Source organism: Pongo abelii, chromosome 21, assembly GCF_028885655.2.
Source record: "Pongo abelii isolate AG06213 chromosome 21, NHGRI_mPonAbe1-v2.0_pri, whole genome shotgun sequence".
NCBI classification, from domain to species: Eukaryota; Metazoa; Chordata; class Mammalia; order Primates; family Hominidae; genus Pongo; species Pongo abelii.
The window spans coordinates 3,095,842-3,108,634 of record NC_072006.2 but is presented as its reverse complement, the minus strand read 5'-3'; the positions used below and the strand labels follow the sequence as shown (position 1 = coordinate 3,108,634).

The window sequence follows — 12,793 nt, the reverse complement described above, 5'->3', positions numbered from 1 at the left end:
CCCACATGAAGTCATATTGCCAAATTACTTAGAATTTCAGTTGGTTATATTTAAACTGGGGTTTTGCTTATTAAAAATGCCATCTACTTTTTTAGAATGCAATTTTAAGTTCACAGAGGAGCCAGTGTACTGTTTGGCTGAAAGACTGCACACCATTCTGTTGGGCAGGCTGGCTTCACACAAATATCAATTGTTAATTATCACATGGCCAGAGCAAATGGGATTGCCTTGGCACTGTTACTTCTTAAATAGGCAGCAAGGAACACTTAACCTGCTTTTTGCTGGAGCATAGCTTTTACTGAGAGAACCCGCTTCTTTTTCCCAAAGTCCCCAGGCACATTTTTGTCTTACCTGGCCACAGGTAAAGTACTGCTTACTGTAAAGCAGCAGCTGTTAACCATGACCAGACATTAGGACCGCTGGGCAGCTTTTCACACTCACATAGTGTGGACTGCATCTCAGCCCAAGTATATTAGAATCCTACAGTGGGGTCTTGTCATTAAAATTTTTAAGGTGCTCCAGGATCATTTCAATGTACAGCCAAGGTTGCAAAAAACTGCTGTAAAGAAACGAGGCTAAAGATGCAAGCAGGATGTATGGAGGAGCAGGTCTTAATTTCTGCTTCCCACTGAGGCAGCCCCTCTGTACTCAGCTCTGAAAGACTTTGGCTAAGCTATGAGTTCACTTAGCGAAGACCCGTTGCTCTTCCCTATCTTTCTTTACTCAAGGGAGGGTCTGCTAAAAGGAAAAAAATAGCAAGCTTAACTAGACTTCGTTCAATCTCATGCCGGGGGAGTTTTTTGCTGCAAGAATATAAAATTGACCTAGCTCTATAATTTTAGGTGATGGGTGGAGGGAATAGGCTTATTAGTTTTTATATGTAGATTGTAGTGAACATTCTTAATTTTATAGAAAAAAACACTATTAAATGACAGTTTGACCATCTTGAAAGGATTTCTAGTCAATTACATTGGTAATCTTTATGTCAATTAGGTTAGTGTATAAAGAAGATTTATTCTATAAATTCCACTTTCTAATTGCATCTGTTAATGAAATTTAATCCTCATGCAAATTGAGCAGTTGAAGCAAATTTACTGAACACAAATGAGGAAAGTTAATGTGGAGAGGGAAAAATAAATTAAAAACTCCACAAACCCTGTTATTTTCACTGATAGAATTAAACCATAGCAGTTCTTTCAATGCAGTGTATCAAGACAGAATAGAAAGAGACGCTTGAACTTCTTCTTGAAATTTCAGACTCATTGTATTTTGTTTCAACTCTCCAATGCATGGGTCTTGGCACCCACTTGGGTTAACTAAGAGGAGTGTCTTCAACTGCTCATATCCCAACTATCTTAGAACAGATAAAGAATGAGTGCTCTAGGGTTATCTATAATCCCCCTGCATGAGTTGCAAAACTTAATTATACGGTTCATAATTATATTATGTTCTAAGTGAAAGATACTAAATTTTACAATAGAAAATATTAATCTAGTTCTATTCCTTTAGACTAGAAACTATATCCACAAACCACAACAAAATGTTGAACCACACACAGGAGATTCTAAGTGAAATACAGATGAAGAGACAAATTCTCTCCACTAATGGTCTTCAGCATTCTACCTGGAACAGTCCCTGCCAAGTCCCAGATCATCTCTCCGTGGCCATTTTCCCATCATCTGGCTTCTAGATAGGACTTTGATTCCTCGTTCCATATCCTAGTTTATCACCACTTTTTCTCCTTGAGCACTTTAACTCTGCTGACTAGGAAGGTCCTTCCAGTGACAAGCCTAAATTATCCTGCTGAGATTAAGTTTATTCTTGTTATCTTTCCTCAGTGAACATGGAGAAAATCCGACAATGCCACCCATTTTACTTATTATTTTTAAAAGGTTATTCTGTGGCTTAAAGAAATTTTTTGGCAGAATCTCAAATTACACATATATGATCCATATAAAAATACACACATATGGTCAAAGACTGGATAGGAAAAATGTATGATTATAATAGACATACTATAGTGGTAGGTTATGGGAGACTTGGTTTTCCATTTATGTTCCTGTCTGCTTCTTGATAATTTAAAAGGACAAACAAAAAAAAATGACATTTAAAATTACCTCTCTCCTTCACTCTTTGTATGTTACCTTTGCTTAGATGGAGTTCAGCTCTGGTTAAACATTCAAATCATTTGAACAACACTAGACGTTTTTCAATAATACTAGTGCTGGGGCTCAATTCTCAGAGATTCTGATTGCATTAATCCATAATGCTTTCTAGACACCAGTATTTTTTAAAAACTTCCCAAGTGGTTGTAATAAGCAGCCAGAAATGAGAAGTGGTTCTCAGCTTTAGTTCTGTATTAGAAACATGTGAGAAGCTTAAAAAAAATCCAGATGACTAGGCAACTCCCAAGCAATTTAAGTTAAGTCTGAAGATGAGACCTAGGCCTCGGTATTCTTAGAGCTCACAGGTGATGTCAATGTACAGCCAAAATGGAGAATCCATGACTTAGACCGGTAGTTCTCAAAGTTCGGTCCACAAACCAGCAGCATGAGCATCTCCTGGAAGTTTGTTAGAAATGCAGGTCTTAGGGCCTCACCCCAGGCCTACTGAATCAGACACATTCGGTGAGGCCCAGTAGTTTGTAGTTTTTATCAGCCTCCCAGGGGATTCTCATATAAACTAAAATTTGAAAGCTGCTGACTTGGACTATAAAGTCTACAATTGCAGGGGCTATAATTACTGAGATGTGTATCTCCAGAATTTAGCACAGGGCTTGTCACAAGTAGGTACTCAAAACTTGCTTCCAAAAAGAAGGAAGGAAGAAAGAAAGGTAGGAAGGAATTTCTGTTACAAAAAAAGAGGATTTGCAGAGTTATACACAATGAAACTCAGAGAGGTAAATTAAATTGAATTAGTGCAAGACCAAGCTAGGCTCATTCCCTTTTCTATATGAAACCTTAAGCTCTTAGGTGCATATATGTTTTCAATTGTTTTATATTCTTGATGAATTGCCCCATTTATCAATACATAATGTCCTCTGTCTCTTGTAGCATGTGTGACCTAAGGTCTATTTTGACTGATATTAGTATAGCGATTCTAGTTCTCTTTTAGAATTTGAATGAAATCTCTTTTTACATTCCATCACTTTCAACCTGTTTGTATCTTTGGAGCTAAAGTGAATGTGTTGTAAACAGCATAGAGTTGAATCTTGTTGTTGTTGTATTTTTTTAATCTGACAATCTCTGCTTTTTAATTGGAGAGTTTAGCTCATTTACATTTAAAAGTAATTATGGGTGAGAAAGGATTTACTTTTGACATTTTTACTATTTGTGTTCTATATGTCTTATCTTTCCTGTTTCTCAATTCCCCCATTACTGCCTTCTTTTGTGTTTGATTTTTGAAGTGTACTTTTCATTACCTTTTCATTTCTTTTTCTGTATATTGTATAGTTAATATTTTAGTAGTTATCCTGGGGATTACAACTAACATCTTAAACTTATAATCTGGCTTGATTTAACACCAATTTAACTTCAAGAGTTATACAATTACTTTGCTCTTATATTCTCCATATCTCTTTCTTTATATTGTTTTTGTCACAGATTACATCTTTATACATTGTATGTAAACTAACATAGATTTTTATTCATCATTTGATATATTTGTATTTTAAATCATATGAGAAAAAAGAGGGGTTACAAGCCAATAATACGATAAAATAGGCGTTTATATAGGACTATGTAGTTACTTTTAGTAGTGTGTTTTATTTCTTTGTACGCCTTCAAGTTACTATCGAGTTTGCTGGCATTACATCCTGAAGGCATCTCCTTACCGTTTCTTGTAGGACAGGTCTACTTGTGATAAACTCTATCAGCTTTTATCTGGAAATATTTTACTTTTTTCTTAAATTTTGAAGACTAATTTTGCCAGGTATACAATTCTTGGTTGACAGGTTGTTTTTTCCTCGTGTTTTGGCATTCTAAATATATCATCCAATTGCTATCTTGCCTCCATTGTTTCTGATCAGAAATCAGTTATTAATTTCATTGAAGATCATTCGTATGTGATTAATCGCAACTCTCTTGCTAATTTCAAGATTCTTTCTTTGCCTAGAGCTTTCAACAGTTTGATTACAATTTCTCTTAGTGTGGCTGTCTTTGTATTTATCCTACCTGGAGTTCATCAAGCTTCCTGAATGTGTAGATTTATGCCTTTTATCAACTTTGAGAGTTTTACAACCATTATGTCTTCAAATATTCTTTCTGCCTTTTTTTCTCTCTCCTCACTTCCTGAGACTCCCATTACATTGTTATGCTTGATGGTGTCTCACAGGTCTCTTGGGTTCTGTTCATTTTTCTTTATTCTTTTTTTATCCTTTAGTTCTTTGTCCATGGTTTCATTTATCTTTTTGAGTATATATAACAGTTGATTCATTTATATTTATTTATTTAATTTTTTATTTTGTGGATACATAGTAGGTGTATATATTTGTGTATTATATGAGATATTTTGATACAGGCATGCAATGCATAATAATCACATCAAGGTAAATGGGGTATTTATCCTTTGGCTTCAAACAATCCAATGATATGCTTTTAGTTATTTTGAAATGTGTAATTAAATTATTTTTGACTATAATGACCCTCTTGTGCTAACATATATTAGATCTTATTCATTTTTCCTATGTTTTTGTACTCATTAAGCCTCACCACTTCCCCCTCCACCTCGCTATCCATTATCCTTCCCAGGCTCTGGTAATCAACCTTTTTCTAAGAGTTGATTTAAAGTCTTAGTTAGTAGATCCAATATCTGTGCTTTTTCAAGGAGAGTTGTTCATTTTTTTCCTGTGAGTGGGATACTCTTTTGTTTCTTCTCATGACTCATAATTTTTTGTTGAGAACAAGACATTTTGAATATTATTATGTGGTAACTCCAGAAACCAGATTCTTCCCACTCCTTGGGGTTTATTTTTGCTGCTTGCTGTGGGTTGGAGTTGTTTCTTTTAGTGACTTTTCTAAACTATTTTTTATTGTGATAAAATATAGGTAGCACAAACTACTCTTTTAGTCATTTTGTGTACAGTTGAGTGACATTAAGTAAATTCAAAATGTTGTGTTGTGCAATCATCAGCAACCACCATCCATCTTCAGAACTTTTTAATATCTTCCAAAGCCGAAACTTGGTACTCACTAAACAATAACTACTTATACTTCTCTCCGACGATCCCCTGGCAACTGCCACTCTGCCTCTATAAATTTGACTCCTCTAGTTATCTCATACGAGTGGAATCGTACAAATATCTGTCCTTTTGTTTCTGGCATATTTCACTTAGCATGTCTTCAAGATTTATCCATGTTCTAACATGTGTCAGAATTTCTTTATTTTTAAAGGCTGAATCATATTCCATTGTAAGTATATACCACATTTTGTTTATCTATTTCTCCACTGATGGACATTTGGGTTGTTTCCACCTTTTGTCTATTGTGAATCACGCTGCTATGAACATGAGTGTACAAATGCCTGTTTCAGTCCCTGATTTTAATTGTTTCAGATATATACCCAGAAGTGAACTTGCTGAATTATATAGTAATTCTATGTTTATTTTTGAAAAAATATACCATTTTCCACAGTGGCTGTACCATTCCCCATCATCACTAGGAACATACATGGGTTACAGTTTCCCACATCTTCACCAACACTTGCTTTTTTTCCATTTTTATTATTTTTTTAAATAATAGCTATCCAAATGGTGTCAAGTGGTATCTCATTGTGGTTTTGATTCACATTTCCTGAGGGATTAATGATGTTATGCATCTTTTCATGTGTTTATTTCCATTTAAATATCTCTTTGGATAAATGTCTATTCAAACACCTGGCTCATTTTTCTAGACTATTTTTAAAGGCTATATATTTTGTTGTATGGACTCTGAAGTCTCTGTTTTGTTAGCTTGTGGTTAGCTAGTGGTTTGGCAGATTTCCCTAAATGCCTAGAGCAAACACACACACACACACACACACACACACACACACACACCCAACCCTCTCCTAGCCTGGCTGTTTACAACTCTGCCTTAGCCTTCATTTCCTGCTGTTGTGAAGCCTTAAGATCTCAAGCTGAAGGTGAAAGCTTAGTGTCTTCTCAAATCTTTTGAGCATAGGTCCTATCCTGGGCATATGCATCATTTTTTAGGTTCTCTATTATAAGGAATCTTTTTCAAAGCAATTATTCCCCAAAGTAACTCATTCTCCAGCTTTTCCTTCCAGGATTTAGGGCTGTCTATTGTTTATAACAACTATCATCTTTTGCCCTAAGTGGCAGAGGCTTGTTCATTTACCTTTCTATGTTTTGGAGGAATGTCCTCTACATGGCTGCTTTTCTGCCCTAAGAGAGTTCCAAGTTAGGTAAAATGAAGGCAAGTACTTTTAGGGACTCTTCAGGTCAAAACAGACAAACACAATTCTTTGGTAATAAGATCTGCTCTGCTCCTTCCAGAATCAGGTACCCATAAAGAGCATGTGGCTGCCATCTTTCCTACTGCTGCCATGCTGAGGAGGGTGTGCGGCAAAGCTAAGTTAAAATGTCACAAATCTCTCCTATCATGTTAGTCACTTTTTTCTTGACTTGGCATTTGCTTGGTTGCCTTAAGTCTTTCTCTATTTTCCAGAGTTCTGACAGAGTTGAGTTTGATAGTTTTTGCTGGTTTTATCAGTGTTTTTGTGGAGAAATGGGCCCTTGGGGCTCCCTACTCTGCTATTTTTGCTGACTTCACCACCAACCCTCATATTCTTAACTCTGTATCCTTAATAGGGTTGACTGGGTTTCAAAAGGCAAGGTAGGCAATGGATCATGATACTAAGCCAATGATAGGAGCTTTAAAGTGAAAGAGGTGTTTCTAACAAAAAGTAGATTCACACTCTCCACCCACACTCCTCTTCCTCCATCATATCATATAATTCAGAAGCAAGAGGAAAACACAAACTCATAGGCTGAGGCCATCCACCACTACCTGAAATGCTGCACCTCACTCAACATGGGATGGGGCTTCGATTGTTATGATTTAAGCACTTCTGAAAACACACTTTCTGTTTGGTTTTAAGTCTTCCCTGGAAAGGTCATCTATCTCCATGTATTTCCTATAAATAGCTACCTCTCTTATTAAGTGTTACATTTAAATGTGACAAATTAAAATCAAGTGGAAATATTTTGTGTTAATGATAAGGTAAAGCCAAATGTGTATGTCAGAGTAGAATATGGCATGTGCTCTTATCATAAATATTACAGGAGCTATTTGTTTGTCAGGGCTTCATCAAAACATCTGAAAATTGCTTGACTTGGAGGAGAATAGACTATAATTTCCATATCTGCCCCAAATAATCAGTCACTGACAACTTAGAAAATTCTTGTCAATAAAGATGGAACCAATTTTTTCTATTCCATAAAATGTAAGCATATCATTTTGAGACAAATTTTAAAATCATTTTAGACTTGACAAATTACATGAAAGAGACACTTAGTCATAGAAATGATTTTTTTTAAATGAAGTGAAATTTAATAAGTGACTGTGAATGTCTGTTGATGTGCTGGGAAGCCCATCTTTGCTTGATCAAAGATTTATCCAGTAATAATCAAAACATCTAGGTTAGTCTTAGAATTTAAATATATTTCCCATCCTGGCTAACACAGTGAAACCCCATCTCCATTAAAAATACAAAAAGTTAGCCGGGCATGGTCGCGGGCTCCTGTGGTCCCAGCTACTCAGGAGGCTGAGGCAGGAGAATGGCGTGAACCTGGGAGGCAGAGCTTGCAGTGAGCCGAGATCGCGCCACTGCATTCCAGCCTGGGCGACAGAGCGAGACTGTCTCAAAATAATAATAATAATAATAATAAATAAATAAATAAATAAATAAATAAATTTCCAGAGTGAATGGGTCTAATCATTTGAGTGCCCCTCAGGGTGCCTCAACCTGATTCTGCTGTCATAACCATCACAACCATCTCTTCTATCTGTGGTTTGATCATTTTGCTTTTCTCAAACCCCAAAAAGAGTTCTACCTGTTAGTTGATATTAAACAACAGGGCTAAAGAAAGACACAAATAAAAGGAATTGTGTAATGTCACATAGTGAAATTTTTTCTAAACTGGGAAATACCTTATGTTTAGAAAATGTTTTCTGGCTATCTCGAAATAATATTAAATGTGCGGGAATTTTTTTTTGTCAATGCCACACAAGAAGACCACAAATGTGAGACCCTACCAAAATTAAGATTCCCTTCCTCCCCAAAAAATCTTTATTTTATTTTTAAGTTTCTTACATGAAGGGAGAATCTTCAGTTTTTTGGAGCATTTTCTTAAATGGAAAAGTACATGTCCCAGTAATTTCACACAAATAAGATTTTGTCATACACTGAATTTGAATTTAGCTCCTGAGTTAACATAGAAAAACAACAGGTGATACTAATATTATTAAGCAAGAACTCAGAAGCTGGGCAATTTTTTTATGTTAATAGCACTTTACTGAGGTATAATTTATATGCAAATAATGCAAATCATAAACATATGGATCAATGCAATTTGGCAAGTGTATATGATGACCATGCAATCATCACCCAGGCTAAGGTATAATACACTTTCTCTCTCTAGAATGTTCTCCTGTCCTATCAGTCCTCTTGTACTCTACAATCAGCTACTATTCTGGTTTCTATCACTGCAGAGTATTTTCTTGTCTTTAAACCTAATATAAATGGAATTGTAGAGTATGGTCCATTTTGTGTCTCTTCAGCTCTCTTCAAAAACACTATAATTTTGAGATTCATCGCTAGACTGAATGCATTAGCAATTCATTTTTATTTATAGCTGAGTAGTATTCCATTATGTGATTATACCACAATGTGTTTATTCATTTACCAGTTGGTGGAAATTTGGGTTGTTTCCAGTTTGGGGTTTTTATGAATAAAGGGGCTATGAGCATTCTTTTACAAGTTGTTATACGGATATATGTTTCATCTCTTTTGGGTAAATACCTAGGAATGGAATTGTTAGGCCATAGGAGAGGTAAGTACATATTTAACTTTATTAGAAACTGCCAGAGAGTTTTCCATAGTAGTTGTACCATTTTATATCACCCCTGTATGAGAGTTTCAGCTCTTCTACAATCTTGCCAACACCTGGCCTTACCATTGTTTTTTCCTTAATTTTAGCAATTTTAGTGAATGTATAGTGGTGTAATGGCTTTTGTGGAGTTAAACAGCAGTTTTGCTGTTGTTTTTGAGATGGAGTCTTGCTCTGTTGCCCAGGCTGGAGAACAGTAGTGCGATCTCGGCTCACTGCAACCTCTGCTTGCTAGGTTCAAATGATTATCCTGCCTCAGCCTCCCAAGTAGCTGGGACTACAGGCGTGTACCACCATGCCCAGCTAATTGTTTTGATTTTTAGTAGAGACGGGGTTTCACCATGTTGGCTAGGCTGGTCTTGAACCCCTGATTTCAAGTGATCCACCCGCCTCGGCCTCCCAAAGTGCTAGGATTACAGGCATGTGCCACCGTGACAAGCTAAACAGCAGTTTTATTAAGGCTCCTAATGATAATGTTTTTCTGTATTCATTTGCTTGAATTTTCCTTTACTTGATTTTTCAATCTTAAAAGTTTCCACACCCCAAATGCTGTCCTCAGTTACAGATAAGAATAAAAGATTTAAAAATAACTTTCACTGTGTATGTGTACAAATACCAGCAACAGGAACATACAAGAAAAGTTGTATGCTTACATAATAAGAATCTATTTTTAAAAAATAAAGAGCTCTTCCAAAACTGAGAAGTTGGTGTATCTTAAAACAAGATTTCTGGGCACCAAATGCTCACTTTATTTCAAGACATGATTCCACTTTGAACTTGGATCTGTGTTGATATCATTTACTGACACTTGCTAACTGAAATATTTGGCACTCCACTAAAACTTCAATAGCAAATCTAAATAGTGAGAAACTGTATCTATATCCTGCCTTGCAATAGCAGAAACCAAAAGCAACCCTGAAATTGCCTTTTCACACTTGCAAGAGTGTGCCTTTTGAATTTTATGATTATTGTGTCATGAGAAACTATAAAACACATACAGGTTATAAAATCACCCTTATTCTGGTAACTGATTTATCTGTGGCCCATGCTTTGGCATTTGCAACAAAATTCAACTTATAAATCTTCAGCCCTGTTCTTTATAATGCAATGATGGATGTAAATCAGACTGTTTTCAAGCGTCATCAAATATATCAAAGATACAGCTCAGGAATAGCTATATTTGGACACATGCTGGTTGTTCACCCAACCAAGTTTATCCAAAATTCTCAATAACTCCCTGAGGTGATTAACACATATTCACCATGAAATCAGCCTGAAAAAGCTTTTCAAGATATAAAACTTACAACCTGGATGGGCAGCTGGGAGCACAGGGCCAGGCGTTAAATGTCTGATGTCTAGGGGACTAAACATGGGTAGTGAGTCTGGCATCCAGCATGGGGCCTAGAATTTAATTCACCAAACATATCTGGGCCAAGCAGCAAGTATCTACTATAAAATGTATCTGTGTGTGTATGTATGTGTGACTTTTGGTTCCATATTTCATTTCTTATGAATATTTTGAATCTAGAAAAAAAGCAGAGCCAAGAATATAAGTATAATATCAGAGAAGTGCAACCCATTGCACACTAGCAGGCATTTTATTGTTTACAAATACGATATGGCTACTGTATAAGAAACACTCTATTTGTTTCAAATGGAAATGCTCGCAGTTTCCCAGAGGTTCATCATCAAGTATTGATTGTTCTGTCCACTCTTCCTTCTCCTGTCTCTTTCATCCATCCACTTCCCTGCAAATCTACCACGGTGCAACTGGATATAGAGCTGAAGGATTTCATGCAGAGAAATACTAAAGACTGAGTTAAAAGAACATAACTTGAAGGTCTTCTCTACACAGTCAAAGGAAAAGCTGTACTTTACATCTGGGTCTGGTGGGCACCACATTAAACATAAATAATATTTAAAATATTTAATAATTCACATAACAAGCACACCAATCATTCAAACAGTTGGTGCCCATAGCACTTAATGAGGGTCTTAGAAGCCCCTGTTGTGGCAAGTAATAAACTTTAGTTGTTGAATCATGGGAAGGAATGGGTGACCATGAAGTGGTCATGACCACCACAGTTGGGAGAAGTAGCTATTTGCAAACAAGCGTAAAAGCACTCAATATTTTAACAACTAGTAACACATAACAGTCTTACAAGCCTGGATTTAAGCCTCAAATCTCATTGTAACCACAGCCTTTTGTGAATACCACGGCCTTCTCTCTCAGGTTGCATTCCTCCCTGAAGCAGACCCTTTTACAGAAATCCAAAGGCATTCCCTTTTGCAGAAAAAATTTAAGCCTGAGACAAGGGTTCTAGAGAAATAGTTTATTTGGGAGGTGATCAGAGAAAATACGGGTAGAAGAGTGGGAAGGAAAGAAAGGGGATGGAAAAGAGCCAATAAGGGCTGCACTGTTGAGCAAGCTACCACTGTGGGAACCAGGACTTCGCCACGTGAGATGCTCCAGGGATGGTGCAGTTTGTCACCTAAGGGATGACACAGCTGAGGATCTGTCAGCTCCCATAGATCATGGTTTGAGGGCTGCCTCTGGAAGAGCTCACTCTCCAGCATGCAAAAGGACAGTCTACCAGAGAAAGCCCTCTGGCAAAGGGATGCAGGTATAGGTTGGGGAGATAGCTGATGTGCACAGGATGGTAAAGGTCACACCCTTCAAAGAATATATCTGTGCCAGGCCTTTAGAATCAATGATTGCCATGAAAAAGGAAAGCTGAGGGTATATTCATATTTTGGCTTAAGCCAAGAAAGAAAATAAGTATGAATGAACACAAAGTACATAAAAACCATTTCTTATACATTAGAATAAAAGTCTGAGGCTATGTGCTCTCTTTGAGCCAGTCTGTATTGCTCTGATCTTTCCATGGAAGATCTCACACTAAATCTCTTCCAGTGATCTTCTGGCAGAGATCATTTTTTTTTTCCCTCATATTTTTGGTTATAGCTAACCTGAAGGTAAAATTCCTATCCTTCAGTTATCCTAAATTGAAAACCAACAATTTAGCAAAAGAATTTATGAGTGATTTATGATGAAATGCAGTCATTCATATCTCATGAAATTATACTTAATTCAATTATTTGTGTTAATCAGTGGAAAGGATGTGAGAACAACAACAAAAAAGTTAGCCCCAGACCTTATTGGATACAATGTCTTAATGCCTGTCATTCCTGTTATAGAATCTAAATTGGTGAACTGATAGATGTATCTTTTAATCCACTCCTGATAGAAATTTTATTATTCAGAGACTTGGGGAGAGGGAGAGAGAAAGAGAGAGAGAGAGTACAAGAGCAAGAGAGATGAGCCACCAGAAGAAGTCTCCAAACTCTTTAGGAGTTGTTGCTAGGAGTTATACTTTTTAATTCATTATACATGGTGAATTTGATGTAAGGTGCACAAGACACCACAGAAAAAAACTTAAAAGCAACTAACTGGTTTAAAGTTTGATTTTAAGAACATATTCAAGGTACTATGATGGCCCAGCAATGAAGAGGTCTTGGGGAAGTATATAAGTCCATTCTTATGCTGCTATGAAGAAATACCTGAGATCGGGCAATTTATAAAGAAAAGAGGTTTAATTGACTCACAGTTCTGCATGGCTGGGGAGGCCTCAGGAAACTTACAATCATGGTGGAAGGCACCTCTTCACAGGGTGACAGAAGAGA

The 12,793-nt window shown here is 36.6% G+C and overlaps 1 protein-coding gene across 3 annotated transcripts in view; it reads right to left on the bottom strand.

The window, feature by feature from the left end:
• The window catches only part of PLCB1 (phospholipase C beta 1), a 750,426-nt gene that overhangs the window by 315,920 nt on the left and 421,713 nt on the right, over positions 1-12,793 (bottom strand). The gene's annotated exons all lie outside the window — the stretch shown is intronic.